This window comes from Corylus avellana, chromosome ca5 (genome assembly GCF_901000735.1).
Source record: "Corylus avellana chromosome ca5, CavTom2PMs-1.0".
Lineage (NCBI taxonomy): Eukaryota > Viridiplantae > Streptophyta > Magnoliopsida > Fagales > Betulaceae > Corylus > Corylus avellana.
In genome coordinates, this window is record NC_081545.1 from 11,681,502 (window position 1) to 11,682,467 (window position 966).

Sequence of the window (966 nt, forward strand, 5' to 3'; positions counted from 1 at the left end):
AAAAAACGCATTATAATAACTTAAACCATTTCCATCTCTCATCTGTAGAGTTTTCAGGAACTAGCTCTGGCTTCTTAAGAAACTCTACGTGTAACTGTATAACTGCATGTAATACGCTTTTGAAATGCCTACTAATTGTCTCTCCTGAGCGCCTAAATTAACGTTTTATAATTCTATTATTTACATGATGAGCTAAGATGTATAAAAACATTACAATTTGCTCATCTACTAGCATGTGTTTTGTGGCTTTCAATCCACCTCTCGCTTCAAGCAAGATACATAATTTACTGAATGCATTTCTATCCATTCTTAAATGGTTATGGCAAATTTCATCATCCTCATATATTAAACAGTAAAGATCTCCTTGCCTTGAATATGCCTCGAATAAAAATCAATCAATGATTTCTTTCGAATATGGTATTCTACCAAAACACATAACAATTGAAAGAAAGCAACAACAACCACAAACATATCTATCCAAAACATCAGCACCAAAATCTTCCTCTTCTTTATCATGTTCCTTGTAGCTAAACTTAATCGTGCCATAACTATAAACAACTCATGTCTATATTATAAGGTATAAGAACACAAATAACACTCACTAGAGTCAAATTTCATTCATGAGGTTTTTTTGCTTCTAACAATATATATACAACAACAATTGTTATTGAATTCTAATGTCACCATTTATATTACTTTTAATTAAAATATATAATTAAAAAAGTTAGTGGCCCAGCTCGTCCCTACCCCAAGCCAAGCAGAGAGGAGAAAGACCCATATGTATTAAGAGAGTTTTCTTTGTTGGAGATAAGTTTTAAGAATCACAATCAAAAACAGTGTGCTTATGTTTCTGTTTCCAGTTCCTGTATGTGAGGAATTCCCCCTAGCGATCCTTTGTTTACGGAAATAATAGAAACATAATCAAAATAGGAATCAAAAACATCACAGAATCAAAACATGGAATCA